Source organism: Stigmatopora argus, chromosome 10, assembly GCF_051989625.1.
Source record: "Stigmatopora argus isolate UIUO_Sarg chromosome 10, RoL_Sarg_1.0, whole genome shotgun sequence".
NCBI classification, from domain to species: Eukaryota; Metazoa; Chordata; class Actinopteri; order Syngnathiformes; family Syngnathidae; genus Stigmatopora; species Stigmatopora argus.
Window position 1 is genome coordinate 7554540 of NC_135396.1, and position 9468 is coordinate 7564007.

The window sequence follows — 9468 nt, forward strand, 5'->3', positions numbered from 1 at the left end:
GTGCGGCCCTCATACTCCGCCGATGGCGACTACCCCGGTCAGGAAGTCTTGCGTGTCCGCCTACAGCTTTCCATTTTCGGATCAGGCTCTTGCCATGCTCCTCTGTAAAACATGGTAGTAGCTATCCTGCACAAGGTGGCTCTCCTCCACCTACATCGCGCTAACCCCGCTTCCTACAAGCAAATGAGAGGGAAGCGAGGTGTTGGGAGAACCTTTGGGAAAGCAACTCTAGCACAACATTTGTAATTTAAAAAAATACTAGATACAGGAAGTGCATTTACATTTTGGGGGATGTTTGATTACGTTTGATCTTTGATAACTTGGATTGTTATAACTTGGAACAAAAGGTCTCCCATCAAAGCTTTTCGTAACCTGAATAATTCGTATGTCGAAGCATTTGTAAGTAGGGGTAATACTGTGTATATAGCTGACATCTTGTGATGTTGTATTTTTCGCTCTCTGCCCTCCCTTCCAATTTGTTGCGCACTCTGGTTATTTCCTTTTGTATAATATTTACCATTTTTTCTGTGTCTGTTTGTTTGCCTGCAGCAAAAATACCCTAAGAAAAGTGCGACCAAGTGTGGCGAGTTCAGCAGAGTGAACTAATGAGCTTCATCGCATTAGATACAAGCTATTGTAAGGTTTGCGTTTTGTCTCAGTTTACTGATGCTTACACCAAAATGAAAGCATTTCGACAAGTTTCTATTAACTTGAAAAACTTTCTGTTAACCATACATATTCATGACATCTTGATTGCTTCTTTAATCTCTTTAATCTGCCTTTTGAAGGTTATAAAAATCCCCCTTTTTATCTTATCTTTACACATCTTTATCGATTAGTGTTTCCTAGTTCAGGTAGCTTTTTATCAAAAGTGTGAAGACTTAGATGTAAGCCTTGATGTCACATATTTCTCCCCAAGGGCCCGCAGCAGCCTATAATAGGTATTATCAGCAAGATCACTTTTCCAGGGATATGATTTCACCTTCAGTTCTGCTCCCATTAATAAAGAATCTTCTGCGCATACATGTAAACTTGTTACAGGACAGCCTCACTGATTTATAGCTACACAGATTTGTTGGTCCTGGACATAAACTGAATAGTGCTTTTACAAATGTAAAAATGTTCAGTTGGGATTTGCACGGAGACTCTCTCATACTCTCAGAATATATCTGGTAAACACAGATTTTATCAAGAAATTTTAATTATCCTTATATATTTCTTGTTGCGTCCTTGTCAGTGTCAGGTGTACGTCTAAGGCCTGCCCTGGTTTGTTTGATTCTCAAGCTTTTATTTCACCTCTGTCTATTTGGAGTCCTTGCCTTTGTTTGCACTTGTTTTTTGGTCTCTTTAATTAAATCTTTGGAGTTTTTCACCATCCTGCCTGGCCTCCCTATTTCCCAGCAATTGGGTAAACCCCCATTTTCATGCTTGCTGGACCGCACTCCGTGACAATACTAGGGAAAAACTTGTAATTCCTTTATATACTAATCCTTGCTTGTTACGCCTGACTGTCAGGATTATTAGTTTTTGTGTGCAAGTCCCTCCACTTTCACACACAGAGGTCAGAAAATCCAGACAGGTTTTGTATCCTGAGGACATTGTCCAATTTAAATTCTAATCACTTATAGAACTAGTTAAAAACATGCACGTATAAATCCATCCCTACAAAGACAAACAGACACACACACAATCAGGGATCAATTAGGATTTTACTTTTCAATTTCCTTTTCCTACTGTATGTCTTGATTCAATTAACTATTTTTTTTATTATATTTCCTGTCGGCTTTCTCTTTGCTTTAGTTAGGGACAGTTTACATTCATGCACATTAAAATACTATGCAAATTTCTGTCCTCTAGCAGTTTGCTTGGTGTCATGCCATATGACAAAATCTGAAAAATTACAGCAAATGGCCTGATGATGCTAGCAGCATTTTTCATTGTCCCTCGTTAATGCCACCAGTAGAAAGAATACAATCCTGTCAACATACCTTGCTAGCTTTTGGCCAATTACTGGAATACTTGCATTGGGGGACCATAGAAACAAAAATACAAGCCATTAAGGAGTGTTTTGAGAAAAAAATATTACAGCCTTTGACAAACTAGGTATTATGATCAGACAAATACTATGTAAAATTAAATAACTTTCTGTCCTTGTTCCGTGAAGAAAAAATATCTAAAATTCATTCTCATATTATGCGGGACACCTGCACAAATTAACACCTGCTACATTCACCAGCAAGTTGTGCTCTAAGTAATTCCAATTTTCTCATAATCACAATGCATCAACAACTCAAGTCATCATCAATTACGATTCAATAAGCTCCAATTTGCTTCTGTTTTAATTAGCTTAGTGCGCATGTTAACCGTGACCATCATGTCCTTGTTACTGACGTTTGTTGTTTTTGCTAATGCAGTTGATATTGTTTACTGGGCTGTTGTGCTTGACTGTGAATAGTGAGCTGAAGAGGCCATCAATTTTCTCCTTGTCGTCTCAGTGTTGACTCTCAAAGTCTCGGCACAGTCACTCATACCAAGTCTTTCTTTTGAACAACAAGTCGAGCCTTTATTTATGATACTTTGTCCTACAGCGCTTTCTGCTTTAGATTTGTGTTTGCTCGAAAGTTTGCAAGGGAAACAGGGAAGAATCATTCCTGCCCTGATAGGAGAGACATTGGTAGCAACACAGCTTAGGAGCAGATATACTGTATTGAATTATGCCTTTTTCTCTCATTGGCGCTTCAGATGAAAACATTATAAAAAGAGGGATTGAATATGTTCAGAAAAGATGAATGATTGTTTAAAGGATGGAATGTACAGCAGTCAGCTGAACGAGCAAGAAATGGGTAATATTAGGGACCACCCAATTGTAGTTGGGACATTTGTAGTGATACTGAGGTCTTCTTTTCAATCCAGAGCCAAACAAATCATATTTTCTCACATTTATTGTTCTTGAAAAGGCAATCAGCAAAGAGTCCTTGGTATGATTAGATCTCACGCTGCTGTCCTCTTCCGCCATTCACACCACTTGTTTCTTCTATTCTTTGGCTTTTTTTAAAGGCACTTTGTGGCAGTTAGTATAATGGTTGGCACAAATAGTTTATTTCATTTTTGACAAACACTCCCAATTCTACTTTTGCATTAGTATTTTAGTTTGTTTTTAAAGTGAGTTGAAGACTTATCTTGTTGTGAATGATCTTTATCAATAAACGTAAGTGTCTTATCAGGTCCAAATCCCCTATGCCACAAGATTTTAGATATTTAGATGAAAAATATGGACCAGGCTGTTTGATAGTATGAATTAAAGTCCACAAAAGGGACTCACACAAAATAAATTATTATTGAAAGTATAAGTAAAAGTGGAGGATTCTTAAAATGGCTTATATTATTTGAATTTCAGTCATCGAATTGACAAGAAAAAACAGTGTAATGTTGCAAGTCAGATAAATGTTAAATATACAGTATGTGAAATCCAAATTGATTTTTTATAGCTTATAGATCTGCATTTTTTAATGCATGTTATTTACTTTACTGTATCCAATGCGAAGGTGCCATTGGCAGGAGAATGTGTTCTGGAAATCCACTACATCACCTGCGACGAGTAATAAAAGAGACAGATAGGCCTGACAAGTGAGTACAGTCATTTATAATGTCTATATTAATGTCAGTTTTTTTCTCATTTCATTTTATTATACATTTGCCTGCAACGAATTTTAAGCCTGGTCTCGCTATTAAAGAACACTTTGCCTGCCTGGTAGGCGCACATAATTTTTTTCATACTTGCTTACAATAAAGTATGAGCTTTGCTCCAGACAGCCTTGTGTAGTCTAAACAAAGAGATGCCACTCCAACTGATGGACTCTTGAGGAAAGTGATCAATGCAATAATCAGCATAATGAAGTAAACTGTGTCAATTAATGGGGGGGAAGCATAGTCACCTTTCTATTAAACAGACCTGCTAATCTCAGAGAGATAATATTCATTAGAAACCCTGCTCTGGTTTGAAAATTGGTCTGTTCATTATCTTATACTTAGTATATATATATGCATATATATAAAAATGAAAGACAATAATAAAGGGTGATAAAATATTGAACATTTTGGATGAAAAACAAGAGGTCATTGTGCAATACTTTGTTTGTCCTCTCGTTCACACTCAATTGTGCCTGCTATTAAAAAAAACGTAAAAGGGCAAAACATTAGTATCTATATTTTATATACAGTACACGATAAAAATTGCTGATGTTTTTATGTTTCACCCAGTAAACAAGACTGCGTAGGTGTTTGTGTGCGCGTGTGTCTCATTAATGATTGAGTTTGGCAAGAGAGCCCCTCAGATCAAAAATTTAGCTGAATCAACAACTTCTGAGTGCATTTCACATATACTCCACACAAATGCATGCACACATTTGAACTTGCACTCACAAACACACGCACACGCCCACGTGGCGCACGAGTTCCTTCCATGCCTGTCCTCCAGAAACACAAACACCACACTCAGTGCCATCGTTGGACAAGAAGGGCTAAAACCTAGTGTTCTGACGAATGTGCATTTGCGTATGCACTCATATGTCCTCAAAATGGTACCGCCAACAACATAAATCGAGCCCGTCTATATAATGTATTAAAATTTCAATAAACAAATAAAAATAAGGCTTCGAAGGTGGAGGGTCATGGGTTCAACTTGTGTATTGGACCAAAATGGCAACTAGTTGATGCTTTGCAGGGTTCCTTGAGCAATTAGTGGCCTCCATCTGAAATAGATCAGAGCTGTTTCCATTTCTTTGGCTATAACAACCTTCTTATATGTTGCCATGTGAGGTAAATTTGCCCTTAAGGGATTTTAATGAGTTCAGAAAAAAAGACTGCTCTCTCGTTTCTCAAGGGTTGAAGGAAATGACCTTAAAACTCCTAACATGAGTTGCAGTAGCAGCACAATCCATCGGACTGTTTTAAGCATCAAGCGTGCCACAGCCGAAATGAAGTGTATTCGTGTGATGCGTGTGCTGAGTGAGAAATAAATGGACTTTGAATTTGTCATTGTTATTGACTCACTACATGGGTAGCAAAAAGCAGACCAGCGGCCTCATTATTTTGACAGTTACAAACTACCTCTTGAGTACACTCCTATACACGCACAGGAACATCAAAATGAGCTTTAAAAACAACTTCCCACAATTACTTACAGTGACCTTGATGTTTAGATCAACCTCCTTCCTTGTGACAGCACAAATAAGTGCCTACTGGCATAGATACAGACAAAATTCTCAGCTTAAACTTTTTTTTTACTTTATTGAAGACCTGAGCATGCGTACACTACTGGCATATTAACCGGTGCAATACAGAAAGCTATTTGGAATAAGGAATCTATGAAAAATAGGAGATCTGGTAACAAATAATGAGTGAAGTGAGGAAAACAATCAGGAGGAAGCACAAAGTTCAACTGAGATGAGTACCTGATTTAATAAAGGGGGGTTGTGATTGTCCATCAATGCCACATAGCTAATCAGATAAGGAAAAATTAAGATAGACATTTCAGAATATAAGGAAACAGAATGACACGAATGTGATAAGCAGTAGCTGCGTAGAAGGCAATATGGCAGTAAAAAGGAGCATGGATGGATGAGATGCAATGGATTGCATCCTCGATTTACATTGTCATTATCACACTCATTAACGTGTCATCTTGCTTCTAAATCGTATATCCCAGTCTCTTATTTTAATATGGTTCTCCAATGTTGTAATCATGGGAAACCTTACCCAGCAAGGTTGCAGTAGCTAAATTTTGGCAAATATGTCTCCTGTCAAACAGTACCAACACTTATTAGTCTAAGGAAAAACAAGGAAATGAATGTTCATAGCTCCTCTAAAACCTGCTGGAATAACAAGTATTAATTTATGATTTAACTCTTAAAGTTTTTTTCTTTTGCAGAACAAATGTAAACGCTAAAATCTATTGAATGACGTTTGAGCAATCCACTTCTCTTGGTTTCTCCCTGCCAGAAGTCGCCACAGCAAAACAGTTGATTCGTATGCTAAATTTGGCACATGTTTTTTGGTTGTTGTTCTTTTAACAACCCTGAAATGAGAATCAAACCCGATCTCCACAATGGAATGATGCACTCAAACAACTGATCTACAAACAGGATCATTTAAAGCTTAAAAATAAGTAAAACATTCATATAAACACACAAAAAGTCTTCACGAAAGGTGCAAGGCTTTTTGTCATTTTTCGCCTGTTGTTTTCCGGCGTAAAATGAACAAGGCTGCCTAATTCGGCAAGCCATCTCCCACACCCACTTAGCTTTCTGAAACAGAGCAAAAATACTTACTTTGACAGGACAAGCCCAGTAGGATTGTGTTTCTTTACGCTACTGCATTGCTTAGATTGTAGATGAGGATCCCGAGTCACTTCACATTTGTATGAAGAAGTCCACAGGGGAGCAGCATTGCAAAATGATTCCACTGGCAGTAGATTAGTTCTTGCTTGAGCAATGGGCCTAAGTTCTGCTCACTCTGCTGTTCTAAATCAATTATAGTACCTGCTAAATCAGGCTCTTCCGCCACAACACGCACATTTTCAAAGCCAACTTCTCACTCTTTCGCTCTACCTCCTCCTATGCATATCTGTTTCCTCATTCCTTTTGTTTTCTTTTGACTGTTAAAAAAAGATCAATTTAGCAATGAGCCAAAATGTGACTGCCATTTCAGTGCGCGACCAAGTAGTGTTTATGTCAACAGCAATGAAAAGTTGCCTCGAAAGCTCAAGAGCACGTGTAAGAGGGTTATTATTCACCTAAGCGCTTCCAACAGGACATTTTTACATTTCTCTGTTTATATTAGTTCCTCCCCAGTGGCTGCTCAGGCAAACTTTTCATTCTGCTTGTGCAAAGAACTACATCATGATTGGTGTTCATCCCCTTCTGCAGATATACTTGGTCATTTATACTCCATCTAGACTTTCTCTCTATCGCTGTTTTTCATCGTCTCTCACTGGTATCTTTTCAGACTAGTCTGTACTGAATACAGAAAGCCCTTTAAACTGCGCTTGATTTAATTTGACATAACCTATACAGCACTCTCTTAAATGTAATCTACCTTAAGGCATAAAAAACCAATGTTTTAATATATGCTTCTAGAGACAAAACTACAGTGTAATTATATTAGCAGTGATAATAATGCCAATAGCGCATTAGGAAGTTTAGTATTCTGATCCATTTTATCGCCACTAGTGCGGATAATTGAGATTGTGTTGCGATGTGTGAACACAACAGTGGCCCGTCTTTGGATCACTGATCTATATTCAGAAAAGTGCTGAGACCGTATTCGTTTGCTTTACAAATGCAGAAAAGCGTACTCAGACAAAAAGGAAATGTATACCAGTGAAATGTATTGCTTTGTTTTTAAGTTCTACATTCATAATCATATTGTTCTGATTTTTTTTTATACATTTGTATTTAATCTGTTTATCAATTTGTCTTCCATCAGATGGTAATTCAGGATACAAGCAGCTGAGTTTCCTCCGCAGGACGTCCGGACCCATTAGAGATAAGGTGAGAAGTTCGGTCATCCGGGAAAGACTCGATCGAGAGGAGCCAGATGAGTTGGCTCGAGCATCTGACCAGGATGCCCCCTGGATGCCTCCCTCAAGAGGTGTTCCGGGCACGTCCCACCGGGAGGAGTCCACGGTGCCGATCTAGGACACGCTAGGGAGACTATGTCTCCCGGCTGGCCCAGGAACGCCTTAGGATACTCCTGGAAGAGCTGGATGAAGTGGCTGGGGAGAGGGAAGTCTGGGCCTCCCTGCTGAAGCTGCTGCCCCCGCCACCTCACTTCGGATAAAGCGGGAGATGATGACATGAGATGGTAATTCACACTCCAAAAAACAAGTTAGATTTAACTCTAAGCCTTCCTCACATTATAAGCATGGTGAGAATTTACTGTTGGATCATGTTAATACCAGATAAATTACAGTAATACAATGAATATGAAGTTCAATGGACAATCTTAAATGCTTTCATTATAAACCAAAAATGTGTGTGTGTGCTGTACACACTGTTATTTATTTATATTTGTCTATATTTTTTCTATGCTGCGGTGGCAAGTGAATTTCCCCCATTAGGGATGGATAAAAAAAACTATTCTATTCTAAGTCAGTTATTTTTCCAGTCCAAGTGACACACTCGGAGCCCTTAATGGATGCTTTAACTTCAAAATACAAACACACACATGCACACAAAACACACACACTTGACACAAACAAATGTGGAGCTTAACCTTACGCATGAAGGAAGAGAATAATCAATTTTTCAACTCAATAGCACTTCCTCATTTGAAACCAAATCACCCTAAGGGTCAGCACTGACAATAACATTTAAACACTGGATTCCTACATGAATGTTGTCTCACAGAAACAAACATGTACATCGAAATGGCCTGGCTAGTGTTTACACTAAACTGCACACAAAATACGGGGGTGGATTCTACTTCATTGGCCAAAATGACAGCCAGGTTCAGTTTAATCCATTTTAGGCAGTAATCTTATAAAAGATGGCGGAGGACTGTGAGCTCCAGGGTTTAAGAGGCAAGAAGTAGTCACTGACGAAGTGTAACACTTAATTGAGTCTTGAGAAAAATGAGCTCCTGACTGTTGTGTCTTTTTCTGTCTTTTTCCTCACCTAAAGCATTCCCCATTCAATTTAAAACACCATATATCAATATTAAGTCATACCTAACTGGCTAATAACTCAAACGCGCGATCTAATGTCGTTTGTCCCTTTTAGAATATATTGCATAAACAGTTTAGCTTGCAAATACCCGGTCTGAGATCCATGTTACTCAATTGAGAAGAGAATACAGTAATAGAAATTGGACATATTTAGTCTACACCAAATGTAAAGGAAATATCCTCATTATTGGAATACATTTGCAAGGTAATGTAATGCAATGTAAACATTTATTACAGCTTAAATAAGAGACCTCATAGCCACTGTCAAGAGTATGCCAGGCCTTTTCTTCACTTCAATTTTTATATCCCTGCCAATCCTGAATTCAATTGCTGAGCCAAAAAGTTCAAAACAAACAAAAAAATGTATCTCTTAGAGCACCTGTGTCAAAGTGGCGGCCCAGGGGCCAAATCTGCCCCCCGCATCATTTTGTGTGGCCCGGGAAAGTAAATCATGAGTGCCGACTTTCTGTTTTAGGATCAAATTAAAATGAAGAGTATAGATGTATATTAAATTTCCTGATTTTCCCCCTTTTAAATCAATAATTGTAATTTTCTAATCATTTTTTTCTGTGTTTATAGTTCAAAAATCATTTTGTAAAATGTAAAAATATATTTTAAAAAAGCTAAACTAAACATTGTTTTAGATCTATAAAAAACTGAATATTCAGGGCTTTTAATCCAGTTCTTTTAATCCATTTATAAAAAGTCTAAGTTTATCTAAAATGGTCCGGCCCACATGAAAT

At 38.0% G+C, this 9468-nt stretch overlaps 1 long non-coding RNA gene across 1 annotated transcript in view; it reads left to right on the forward strand.

Moving 5' to 3' along the window:
- LOC144083506 (uncharacterized) overlaps positions 1-8143 on the forward strand; it is an 81614-nt gene extending 73471 nt beyond the window's left edge. Inside the window, exons 3-4 of the long non-coding RNA XR_013303565.1 lie at positions 3546-3627; positions 7486-8143. This is a non-coding gene — a long non-coding RNA (uncharacterized LOC144083506). The remainder of the gene's footprint in view (positions 1-3545; positions 3628-7485) is intronic.
- Positions 8144-9468: the final 1325 nt, after the last annotated feature.